Consider the following 13,671-nt stretch of genomic DNA (forward strand, 5'->3'; position numbering starts at 1 on the left):
TACAAAATGACTACTAAGAAGACCTAAGCTAGCATAGAAGAGAACTAAAGTCATCAAAATATAAAAAAAACTTTTGTTGCATTAACTCATATGTATAATAATTTTGGATTAATTTGAAATAGCTGTCATCTTGAAAAAAGACTTATATTGCTGGATCTGCTTCCATTTTGATGTTCTCCATAGGGAACTTCCATAAAACTTTTGCGGTCGTTTTAGTTTTTGCAATACTTTCATCATCTCTACTGCACTAGAAAAGAATAGGTCTGTCAGTATGCAATTCGCCCAGAAATAAAACATAAACCAGAAGTTTAGCCAACTGACATTAAAGTGTAAAGGTGTCTGAAATTTTAGTTAATTATTCATTCATTTCGTTTTCTTTACTGTAAACATTAGGATTCTGTTCCTTTATAAAGGATTAAAAGTTCTAAAGATTTCCCGCATAAATATATGTACTAATGTGGTGGGTGGGGTACATCAACCCCTACTTTTTACATTTTATTCAGTATATGATACATATCGTAGCATTCTTTTACAACAAAAGTAAATTATTGATTATTTCAGACATTAAAAGATAAGATTTGTTATAAGAAATGTCGCATAAATGTCTCTTTTACCATCCAAATCAGCGATATCCCTATGCAATGCTAAATCGTATTTATTAAACACCAACGTTTTTAAAATCGTCATTAAATTTTACTGACATGTCGCTCAGACCGACATCCACCCTTAAAAGTTCCCTGAATGATAGTATAACATCATGGTATAGCTCAACCTTTGCCTAATTTCTGGGTCACGACTTTCAAATTTTTTTGCCTTGGCCCACGGACCATGTATAATGTCATCCCATTCCAAAAACTCATTTTGTAATTTTTCATTTTTTCAAACTACCGTTCCATCAGTTGAAGATAATTTAATTTGATTGGTATAATCTTATTTCTTATAATCTTTTTCGTCAAACATATACCTCCAATTTTCATAACGAGCTTTTAGCGTACTATTTACCCCCCCCCCCCCCCCCCCCCGCCCCATCCCAATTAATGTGATACCTTCAAATATAACAATAAATAGGACAGTAAATTGTTTAATAGATATAACTGATTTATCAATTTCACTCTCCAAATACACTAGGCTTAAGTAATCGTCATTTCTAACACAAATGCGCGGAAACAACAAAATATGTGGACGATCACATATGCACTAGTGTTTACTAGATGAGAAAGCATATTATTAACCAGTTTTACGAATTGCCAAACATTAAATGTCATGTTACTTATATCTCATCATATAACCATGGTCCTAGTGTAAAAATATTCGAGAGAAAAATGATAGTAAACAAAAGCAGACTTTGAAATATTTCTACATTCAAACTACGAGCTGTCGACCTTCGACTGATGCTGAGATAGCCTAGCAAGCTGTTGACTTAAGACCCTAACAGGCGTGTGTGTAAGGATTACAGTGACAGACAGTTAAATCAAAGAGGAAAATATTATGGAAATTCCCTTCCTCTAGGGCATTGACTTGTGACCATAATTGTATCAATAGAGCAAGAAGAAGTCGAGGGCATCCGCTTTAGGCAACACAATGGCCACATGTTGTATATTTGTGAACACATTAGTTAAAATGAAGTATATATCTTGCATTTATATGCAAGAAGGAAAACTACCTCACTTCAAAATATATAACCAACACTTAAATAGTTTGTAACGTTTCTCATGTATGCTGTAAGTAAAGCAAAACTTTAAATCATTTTGTTTTTGCCTGACAGCCATGGTTCATGTGTGTTTTAAATTTTGTTTATTTAGTTGTTTAAACTCTGCATTTACATTGCAAACATCGATTAAATCTTAAGACCTTTTACATAATCTTTCAGAAATCTTTCTATCGGTGTTGTAATTCTGCTCGCATAATTTCATGTTATGAGTGTGCATGAATTGCTATTGGAGGTGTTCAGTGGTCACAGCACATAATGATATTTACTACCAGTACACGGACGCACATTTTACATCATTAATTAAAATAATTGTTATCATGTATAACAAGGGAAGTAAATATCCGAGTTCGTTCGTGAGTCCTTTTATTACGTGATATGTTGTATCAAAGCAAATGAATATTCTAACTTTCTTAAATAATTATTTTATTCCAAATGATACAAGTGTAGTCTTTGCATAAACACTGACAGACTTATTTTAGAAAGGAAACATACACTAATAAAGGTTTCAGCAAATCGCTTTACATGTATCGGTCATGTTTACATGCGGGGAAAACACCTGTTCAGGAATAACTCTCGATATGAAAGAACATTTCTTTGATGCCACTCTAACCGAAAGATTTTTATCTTTGCGCAAACTGATAGGAATCTTCCAAAAAAAAAAGGATGTATTATCTTATGTATACTTTGGGCGATTCTTACGTATTCGCTTTTGATATTCATTGATATACGTATACGTTTTAATGTGACCTGGAAGTCTTACACGAGGAAAAAACACAAGCCTTAGGACTAAAACTTGTCAATAATAATGTTTAATGTAACAGCCAGTGAGTTAGAAGTGTCCACTTACTTCATATTAAGTTTCTGCAGGGGTCTATCTATATCAGATACTGCTCGTCTATAGCTTCACTTAATAAGTGAAGCTACGAAAAATATTTGAAAAATATCTGTTTTTATTTCTGTGAAAGTTTGAAATTTCCTTTCACAAAATGAACAGTTCAAGCATGATGCAGCTTAGAGGAAAATGTGTTCTCTGGTGAAATATGTTTGTCAGCTAATATATTTCTTTCTTTTTTATCCAAATGTATCATATCAAGATATCGAGTACTTAAACCTCTGGATGTGATATATTACAAACAGTGTAGAATTTTCTTATACAAGTTCGATAGATTTGTCGTACTGTAACATTGTGCTTTCTTTACAATTCTGGATAAGAAACTGATACTGCATAAATGCTTATCAGTTTTCTCAGGCGTTCCGTTATTTAAACAGTTACAGTATTTAAATTTTTAGCTCCCCTATGCACTAATTGTTAGCTCCCCTTGAGCACGAAGTGCCCATGAAGAGCTATTGTGATCACACTGTGTTCTTTGTCCGTTGTGCGTGCGTGCGTGCGTGCGTCGTCAACAATTTCTTTATACAACATCTTCAAAACCACTAAATGGATTTTGATGAAACATGACGTGAATGTTCCTTGGGTAGTCCTCTACCTAAATTGTTCAAACGGGTTCACTTACTTGCTCATAGCGGCCGCCAAAGCTAAAAAAAGAAAAGAAAAACAACTTGATGCTTGTATAAAAGATTAAACTTAAACCTTTTATGCGAGCTACGTTACTGCATCATGCACAGATAGTCACACGTATCAAATGAGCACGTTTGCTATGAAGTTTAGTCTGTGCAAAATATGTTTTTAATTACAACGGGACTGTAGGTTGATGGAAACTCTTAAAATCCCTACGTGTTCCATTACTATGAAGCAGTGTCTGTTTTTTTTTGTTTATATATATATATATATATATATATATATATATATATATATATATATATATATATATATTCTCCTGGTGACAATGCAATCTCGCTGTGCAGTAAAGTAATTAAGATAGTGAAATCAACCGTGCACGACAAATTTACATTAAAACAAATTATTTGTCACAATTCTCCTGATTTGATCTACAGTCTATTTCCGGTTCTAGCAAACGAATGTAAATTTACCGACTGTTGAATAAATTGCAAATGTGTGCATGTTAATTGTTATTTATTTGTTCATTTCTGTATTCATTTTTTTTTTTTTTGTAAGAATGTACGTCTAAATATAAATTTCCTCAAAAATTAACGCAATTAAGTTAATATTTGCATGTAAAGTTGTATTTTAAGTATTTCGGTTATTAAAAATGACTAAATCCAGATTAGTTATTTTTTCAGGGGGTAGTAAGAACGCAGGTGTTTAACTATTTTTAGTTTCTGTTTCAGTTTTTTATATTTTAAATATTTTAAAATCTTTTCTTGTAAAAAAAAACTGAAATCAGACCTTCATTAAATTTTGTTTTGTTTCATGTATTCATAATATTTTAGCTCAAAAAATAATTAAAAAATGTCAACGAACAGCAGTGTATATAAATCATACCTCTTAGATACATATTGAACAAGTTGTTTTCTTCTCTAAGCAGTATGCAGGCGATTCAATATTACATAATATTTCTTTTGTTTTGCAACCTTTGTTTAGGCGAGGGGTGGGGTGTGAGGAGTCTTAATTCACTGGTGATTGTCTAATAAAATTGTTATAAGTCATATCCGCAAAATAAATATCGCTGACAGAGTCTCGTTTAGAAAAGGCTCCATAAAAAATTTTGAAAATCATCTTTAAATCAGCAGCACATTATTTTAATCAATTTGCTGAAACTATTTTATTATACCACTTAAAGCTGGTGAACATATAGTACAGATTAAACAACATCCATTAGAGTGTGAATTAAAGCCACAACAACAATACTTTTTTGAATAATGGTACTCACGTTACGTGAAATAAACTGTCTAGTTCGCATATTCAAAATTAATTTAGAAACTACGTGAACGACACAAATCGTTCTTAAAGTGCAAGAATATATTCGATAGTTTAAACTTATTTATTGTGTGCAAGTTGTCAACTTCATAAACTGGTTCTAAAATGACGTCCGGCAAAGCCTAGCTTATTGGCCACTGATAGAATAAACCAAATTTATTTTATACCTTGAATCGTTCTTTATTTTGCATGATAGAACTATCATAACAGTACAGTATAAATGGGGAAACACCGCTATAAAATTCACACCCAGCCATTTTGTACGGACAATTTGATAATATATCTACCTATTGCCAGTCAACAGGGCTTGAAGGCAGCTGCTTTATCACAAATTCATGAATAACGCCAAATATATTGATGAAATAAATGTCTTAAAGTGATGTTTGTGCCTGAAAATCGTATAAAATATTCGTTAATGTATTTCCTTTCACAAAATAAACAGTTCAAGCATGATGCAGCTTAGAGGAAAATGTGTTCTCTGGTGAAATATGTTTGTCAGCTAATATATTTCTTTCTTTTTTATCCAAATGTATCATATCAAGATATCGAGTACTTAAACCTCTGGATGTGATATATTCCAAACAATGTAGAATTTTCTTATACATGTTCGATAGATTTGTCGTACTGTAACATTATGCTTTCTTTACAATTCTGGATAAGAAACTGATACTGCATAAATGCTTATCAGTTTTCTCAGGCGTTCCGTTATTTAAACAGTTACAGTATTTAAATTTTTAGCTCCCCTATGCACTAATTGTTAGCTCCCCTTGAGCACGAAGTGCCCATGAAGAGCTATTGTGATCACACTGTGTTCTTTGTCCGTTGTGCGTGCGTGCGTCGTCAACAATTTCTTTATATAACATCTTCAAAACCACTAAATGGATTTTGATGAAACATGACGTGAATGTTCCTTGGGTAGTCCTCTACCTAAATTGTTCAAACGGGTTCACTTAGTTGCTCATAGCGGCCGCCAAAGCTAAAAAAAAAAAGAAAAACAACTTGATGCTTGTATAAAAGATTAAACTTAAACCTTTTATGCGAGCTACGTTACTGCATCATGCACAGATAGTCACACGTATCAAATGAGCACGTTTGCTATGAAGTTTAGTCTGTGCAAAATATGTTTTTTTTAATTACAACGGGACTGTAGGTTGATGGAAACTCTTAAAATCCCTACGTGTTCCATTACTATGAAGCAGTGTCTGTTTTTTTTTTTTATATATATATATATATATATATATATATATATATTTCTCCTGGTGACAATGCAATCTCGCTGTGCAGTAAAGTTATTAAGATAGTGAAATCAACCGTGCACGACAAATTTACATTAAAACAAATTATTTGTCACAATTCTCCTGATTTGATCTACAGTCTATTTCCGGTTCTAGCAAACGAATGTAAATTTACCGACTGTTGAATAAATTGCAAATGTGTGCATGTTAATTGTTATTTATTTGTTCATTTCTGTATTCATTTTTTTTTTTGTAAGAATGTACGTCTAAATATAAATTTCCTCAAAAATTAACGCAATTAAGTTAATATTTGCATGTAAAGTTGTATTTTAAGTATTTCGGTTATTAAAAATGACTAAATCCAGATTAGTTATTTTTTCAGGGGGTAGTAAGAACGCAGGTGTTTAACTATTTTTAGTTTCTGTTTCAGTTTTTTATATTTTAAATATTTTAAAATCTTTTCTTGTAAAAAAAAAAAAACTGAAAATCAGACCTTCATTAAATTTTGTTTTGTTTCATGTATTCATAATATTTTAGCTCAAAAAATAATTAAAAAATGTCAACGAACAGCAGTGTATATAAATCATACCTCTTAGATACATATTGAACAAGTTGTTTTCTTCTCTAAGCAGTATGCAGGCGATTCAATATTACATAATATTTCTTTTGTTTTGCAACCTTTGTTTAGGCGAGGGGTGGGGTGTGAGGAGTCTTAATTCACTGGTGATTGTCTAATAAAATTGTTATAAGTCATATCCGCAAAATAAATATCGCTGACAGAGTCTCGTTTAGAAAAGGCTCCATAAAAAATTTTGAAAGTCATCTTTAAATCAGCAGCACATTATTTTAATCAATTTGCTGAAACTATTTTATTATACCACTTAAAGCTGGTGAACATATAGTACAGATTAAACAACATCCATTAGAGTGTGAATTAAAGCCACAACAACAATACTTTTTTGAATAATGGTACTCACGTTACGTGAAATAAACTGTCTAGTTCGCATATTCAAAATTAATTTAGAAACTACGTGAACGACACAAATCGTTCTTAAAGTGCAAGAATATATTCGATAGTTTAAACTTATTTATTGTGTGCAAGTTGTCAACTTCATAAACTGGTTCTAAAATGACGTCCGGCAAAGCCTAGCTTATTGGCCACTGATAGAATAAACCAAATTTATTTTATACCTTGAATTGTTCTTTATTTTGCATGATAGAACTGTCATAACAGTACAGTATAAATGGGGAAACACCGCTATAAAAGTCACACCCAGCCATTTTGTATGGACAATTTGATAAGATATCTACCTATTGCCAGTCAACAGGGCTTGAAGGCAGCTGCTTTATCACAAATTCATGAATAACGCCAAATATATTGATGAAATAAATGTCTTAAAGTGATGTTTGTGCCTGAAAATCGTATAAAATATTCGTTAATGTATTTCCTCCGCAAATGCGCTAGTGTCAGTTACAACAATATCGTAGAATGAAATCAATTTTGTCTCGTCAGTAGGCGATAACTTAAATATACTTCCAAGCGTTCGACTTTCTTTCTGTTGCGTATATGGCGAGCAAATTGTCCAATAATTACGTAAACTCCTGTTCACGGTCGAAAAACTAGGATTAACGATCGATAAACTAGGTTTTTCGAACGTAAAACTAGGTTTTTCAAATACTAACCTATATTTTCGAGTGAAAACATCAGATAACGGGCGTAAACCACAGTTTACGCTCGTGAACCCAGGTTTACGTTCGATAAACTAGGTTTCTCGATTGAACTATGAATTTCGGTCGTTATCCTAAGTTTACGAGCGTGAATCTATATTTACGAGCGTAAACCTGGGTTCACGTGCCTGAACCATAATTTACGAACGTGAACCTATGTTAACGACCGTAAACTTGGGTTTACGACCGTGAACATGGGTTTACGACCGTAAATATAGGTTCACGCTCGTGAACATAGGATAACGACCGAAATTCATAGTTCAATCGAAAGACCTAGTTTATCTAACATAAACATGGGTTCACGTTCGTAAACTATGGTTCACGCTCGTAAACCCAATTCACCGTCGTAAACATAGGTTCTCGCTCGTAAACATAGGTTCACGTCCGTAAACAATGATTCACGGCAAGCCAGGTATCCAATAATTACGTGCTTGGTCGAAAAACAAGGATTATCAAATATTAACCTATATTTACGAGTGAAAACACAGGATTATGGTCGTAAACCACAGTTTACGTTCTTGAAGTCATATTTACGTTCGATAAACTAGGTTTCTCGATTGAACAATAAATTTCGGTCGTTATCCTTGGTATACGAGCGTGAACGTACGTTTATGGGCGTGAACCTGGGTTCACGAGCGTGAACCATAGTTTACGAACGTGAACCTAGGTTTACGACCGAAAATCATAGTTTTGTTCGAGAAATGTAGTTTCACGCTCGTAAACATAGGTGCACGCCCGTAAACCTACCTTCACGCACGTAAATATATGTTCATGTCCGTAAACTATGGTTTAGTTCACGGCCGTAAACCTAGGTTCACGCTCGTAAACCTATGTTCACGCTTGTAAACATAGGTTCACGACCGTAAACATAGGTTTACGGCCGAAATTGGTAGTTGATTTGATAATCCTAGTATATCAATCGTAAACCATGGTTTACGTTCGATAAACTAGGTTTCTCGATTGAACTATGAATTTCGGCCGTTATCCTATGTTTACGACCGTAAACTTGGGTTTACGAACGTGAGCCTACGTTTACGAGCGTGAACTATGGTTTACGACGTTATCCTATGTTTTCGCTCGAAAAAATAGGTTAGTATTCGAAAAACCTGGTTTTACGTTCGGAAAACATGGTTTATCGAACGTAAACCTAAGTTCACGCTGGTATACCCAAGTTCACGTTCGTTAACATAGGTTCACGCTCGTAAACCTATGTTCACGCTTGTAAACATAGGTTCACGACCGTTAACATAGGTTTACGGCCGAAATTGGTAGTTGATTTGATAATCCTAGTATATCAATCGTAAACCATGGTTTACGTTCGATAAACTAGGTTTCTCGATTGAACTATGAATTTCGGCCGTTATCCTATGTTTACGACCGTAAACTTGGGTTTACGAACGTGAACCTACGTTTACGAGCGTGAACTATGGTTTACGACGTTATCCTATGTTTTCGCTCGAAAAAATAGGTTAGTATTCGAAAAACCTGGTTTTACGTTCGGAAAACATGGTTTATCGAACGTAAACCTAAGTTCACGCTGGTATACCCAAGTTCACGTTCGTTAACATAGGTTCACGTTCAAAAATATAGGTTCACGGTCGTAAACATAGGCTCACGTCCGTAAACATAGGTTCATGGCCGTTAACCCATGTTCACGTCCGAAATCATTGTTGATTCTATAATCCTGATATATCGACCGTAAACCATGGTTTACGTTTGATAAACTAGGTTTCTCGGTTGAACTATGAGTTTTGGTCGTTTTCCTATGTTTACGATCGTTATCCTATGTTTACGCTCGTAAACCCCGTTTCACGCTCGTAAACTATAGTTTACGAACGTGAACCTATGTTTACGACCGTGAACTTGGGTTTACAATCGTGAACCTACATTTACGAGCGTGAATTATGGTTCACGGTGTTATCCTATGTTTTCGCTCGAAAATATAGGTTAGTATTCGAAAAACCTGGTTTTACGTTCGAAAAACCTGGTTTATCGATCGTTAATCCTAGTTTTTCGGCCGTGAACTAGGGTTCACGTAATAGTTGGACAATTGGCGTGCCATATACGTAGAATTTGATAAAGTCCTATTTTATTTAAAAAAAAACTCAGAATATGCTAAGAAAATGCGGCAAACAAAATAGACAAGCTGTGCATTTGATATTTTGTTAGACTGATTTGAAACATTTGGACCTCACTTACATTTTTCTAATGGGTATATAATTATGGGAAAATAACAATTTCGATTTGCGGAAAGAAACTCTTCTACAATGTAGATTTTAGTTAGAATTTTCACAATTGTAAATTGTATCATATTGTCTGTCATATATTCAAATAAAATGTAGAACTCCGTGTGGTTATTAATTAAGATATTTGCCAATACTTGAAGAGATCTACAAGTTTCAGGTGGATTTCAAGGCCAATCTGACTTAAGTACTTGATCTTCTAAACGAAGATCTGAAAACGACCCATTCACATACGTCTTCTGTATATTTTGGATTACCAGTATTGCTATTTATATTTTCACAAATGTATATTTATTTGAACCAATCAGACAACTTGTTCGAATGTCAAAGAGTAAGAAAATTTGCAGTCAATCCAGGGCTCGAACCCGGGACCTCTCGCTTACAAAGCAAGTCCCACACCGACTGAGCTAACAGGCTATCTAACATCTTTCGACATAAAAACTGTAGATATCAAAACCAGGGCTTTTTAAAGCTTGCAGAATGTTGTAAGTTAGCTCTTGATTGGCTAGCGGGAGAGTCGTCAGAACGAGGCTTCAATAGCTCGTTGTCAGATCCTATGCGTAGCATAATAGGAGATGTACTTTAGTCAGATTGAATTTGGAATTATTGCACTGGTGTCAGATTTTATCTTCAAACAGAAAGTATTGTTGGCTTTATGATTTTTCTTTTCCTTATTGTGGGTCAATGCTTTATTGTATGATATCTGTATAAATGGCGTTACGTCATATCTTCCAGTTTATCAAACATGCAGAAGATATGTATAAAAACTTCTCAAATTAGTCCTCCATGATTCAAACAATAATTAACAATAATGAACAATTCTTATTCAGATAGTAAACGTTTCGCCAAAAAAGAAAGGTTTCGTTAAAATCTCCTTCGCATATAATGGTTGTAACCTGTACAATCTGTTAGGGATGCAACAGAAATTTCAAGGTTTAAGTAACTGTTCAAATAACACCTGATTAGTATTACCTGAATTTGTTATCCCCCGCCGATGAAATCGGGAGGGGGGTATTGAAATGGCGTTGTCCGTCCGTCAGTCCGTCAGTCCGTCAGTCAGTCCGTCCGTCCGTCCGTCCGCAGCCATTTCTCAGTAACTACTTGGTAGAATTTCATGAAACTTGAAATAAACATGAACCAACATACTGCGATGATGCCCGTCAAGTTTTTTTTTTTTTTGATTGGTCAATTTCCCTCAGAGTTATTGCCCTTGATTTAATAAAAAATGTCTGTCTGCAGCCATTTCTCAGTAACTAACAGGTAGAATTTCATCAGATTTGAAATAGACATGAACCAAGATACTGCCCTGATGCCCATCAATTTTTGTTTTTGATAGGTCAATTTCCCTCAGAGTTATTGCCCTTGATTTAATGAAAAATGTCCGTCTGCAGCCATTTCTCAGTAACTAGCAGGTAGAATTTCATCAAACCTGAAATAGACATGAACCAAGATACTGCGACGATGCCCTTCAAGTTTTTTTTCGATTGGTCAATTTTCCATTTAGTTATTGCCCTTTAATTGTTTAAAAATCCACAGATCTGTACATAACAAACCAACCAGTTGGAAGAATTTCATTAAACTTCTTCCATTCTTTTCCATGCACATTTATTATAAACATGTGATGTTGTGTACCTACACCTGGTCACCACCTTACATTGGTCACCCCCCTCCCTCTCACCCCCCCCCCCATTTTTTTTTTTTTCAATTTTCGTTTTCTACCAATATTTATAATCAACATGTAAACTGTTGTATCCTCACCCACCCCCCCCCCCCCCCACCCAAACAAACCATTCATTTTCTTTTAATTTGATTTGACTAATGAAATTATTTGCTTTTGCTTGTTTAAAATTGTTTTAACCATTTTAAGGTTCCAGTACGATTTTAATCGGATAGATTCATTCTCTGCTAGTCATTTTTGCTAGATGTTTCATGGCATGATTTTACCATAGTAAGTTTCATATCATACTTTCATGATTTAGCTTCAAGTATTACATAAGGTGCAGTACTGAGCGCTAGGACTGCCCAGACAGCGTACTTGTTACGTTATTTTACCAGATAATTTTGCAATCTCAGTTATATAGAATAAAATATTAGATAATGATATATAATACCTTTTTTGTAATCCATCTATTGTGATAATGTTAGTTTTTTTTTATAATTTTCTATCTGTGAATTATGATAACCTAAGTCTTTCTTTTTTTCTGTGATATGTCTTCCCATGTCATACCATATTATACTTTACAAGGAACAAAATGGAAATCTTAGATGATTTCTGTCTCTTTTTTTTTGTGTCATCCTTTGTGTTATAATGTATATGACATGGCTTTATTTAACATGCATACTTGTTCATTATTATCTATATATTGTTATTTATATTGCCATGAATATATACATTGTACACAGAAATAAATCTATCCATCTAAACAAACAGGTGAATTATGTCTATAAAATTCATAACCGTGTACGTTTTATGTCGGTGTCTAGTTCCGACGTCATTTAAGTATCTGACATCTAGTCAGACTACAGAGAAACACGATTTGCTAGAAAATTATTCTTTTGATTCTACAGTCATTATGGTGATATTTGACCTTCATACATGATAAACTTCGGCAAAAATGTCACGTATTAAAGATATTTGCAGCATTAACTTGCTATTTCTAACTAACCCGCATCTTAACCACTGGCCCCAGATCAGAAAGAAAATGCCTCTGTACATGTTATACCCTACCCCTAGGTATTCTATAAGAACCATGGTCGTGAACGGGAAAATATACTAACCCATTTCAATCGCGTATTTCATACCTAAAACACGCAGTTCAGTAAATGTGTACTATTGATATTAAACAAGTGGTAATTTATCTTCCATTGTGTACCGGTCACATTTCTTCAATACTTCTTATCTTAGAAAAACAACGTGTAGTTTACTGTTTTTCAACGTTACACAAAAAAACTTGCTTGAACTTCCCTGGTGAAGTTCCGTTCTAGATTACAAAACCATTCTGATTGGCTGATGTGAAAATGTATGTCAGTCGTCATTTTACTACACGTGTACGCTAAAATGTTTATATGCAGTATAAATGTGCAAAATGAATTAAATAAACAGAATAGATGTATACCAATGTATGATTTCTAATTCAAAATCATATACAACAAGATGAATTTCATTCATCATTTCGAGTCTTATCGTAAAACTGTGAATATATTGCATTCTGTTTTTGTTTGTTTACATTTCGCTTAACATGTGCACACTGTCGTGACCTCTAGACCGGATGTTCATTAGGGGAGTTCACGCAAGTTTTTTCTGTAACGTTGACTAAAGCATAAAATATATGGAACATCTCTGCAATATGGAATATTGAGACAATGTGACTGGTGCACGATGGAAGATAAATTATCGCTTGTTTAATATCAATAGTACACTTTTAATGAACAGCGTGTTTTAGGTATGAAATACGCGACTGAAATGGGTTAGTATATTTTCCCGTTCACGACCATGGTTCTTATAGAATACCTAGGGGTAGGGTATAACATGTACAGAGGCATTTTCTTTCTGATCTGGCGCCAGTGATCTTAACTGTAAGGAATTGATGTGAAAAACATTTTTACTACATTTTAGTATTAAGTGTGTAATGATCTAAATCCATGGCCGTAACAAAATTGCCCAAAGGGATAATTGCATAAGGAAAGAACGATTTTGTGTAAACTTTTGAAGATACAATACATAGGTCTTTTAATATGATAGTTACAATTTAATTTTTAGACGCGACAACGAAATCACGAAAAATAGTCCCAAACGAATAATATTGAGATCTGAGTTGTTACCAGACAAAACATGTACGATTTAAGAGATAGATAACTTCATAGAAATTGAAATGCAAATGATTTATGATTTGCAAGTTGAGCAAAATAACGTTT

General features: G+C 33.9%; 1 protein-coding gene across 1 annotated transcript in view; it reads left to right on the top strand.

Annotated features, from left to right (window-relative positions):
- LOC123529486 (metabotropic glutamate receptor 8-like) overlaps positions 1-13,671 on the top strand; it is a 121,796-nt gene that overhangs the window by 97,131 nt on the left and 10,994 nt on the right. The window lies entirely within an intron of this gene.

This window comes from Mercenaria mercenaria, chromosome 13 (genome assembly GCF_021730395.1).
Source record: "Mercenaria mercenaria strain notata chromosome 13, MADL_Memer_1, whole genome shotgun sequence".
Classification (NCBI taxonomy): domain Eukaryota; kingdom Metazoa; phylum Mollusca; class Bivalvia; order Venerida; family Veneridae; genus Mercenaria; species Mercenaria mercenaria.